General features: G+C 55.9%; 1 protein-coding gene across 1 annotated transcript in view; it reads left to right on the top strand.

Annotated features, from left to right (window-relative positions):
• The window catches only part of LOC103275551 (NADH dehydrogenase [ubiquinone] 1 alpha subcomplex subunit 9, mitochondrial), a 43,273-nt gene that overhangs the window by 10,539 nt on the left and 32,507 nt on the right, over positions 1-227 (top strand). The window lies entirely within an intron of this gene.

Below are 227 nucleotides of genomic sequence, written 5' to 3'. Positions count from 1 at the left end.
GGGAGCGGCCCCTGCACTCCAGTCTGGGCGACAGAGCGAGACTCCAGCTCAAAAAAAGAACTCCTGGTGACAAGTGTTTCGGTAAGTAAAAACTCAAAACAAAGACCACCTTGGACAGGAGGGTCAGGGAAATCTTCTGAGCAGAGGTCACCTAGGAGCAGATTGAGCCGGCGCAGGTATGTGAGCGCGCTTCGGGGAAGAGCCAGCAGCAAGTGCAAAGGCCCGAG

This window comes from Carlito syrichta, unplaced genomic scaffold, assembly GCF_000164805.1.
Source record: "Carlito syrichta isolate Samal-C Ts95f unplaced genomic scaffold, Tarsius_syrichta-2.0.1 Scaffold315540, whole genome shotgun sequence".
Taxonomy (NCBI): domain Eukaryota; kingdom Metazoa; phylum Chordata; class Mammalia; order Primates; family Tarsiidae; genus Carlito; species Carlito syrichta.
This window is presented reverse-complemented; position numbering and strand designations above follow the sequence as displayed.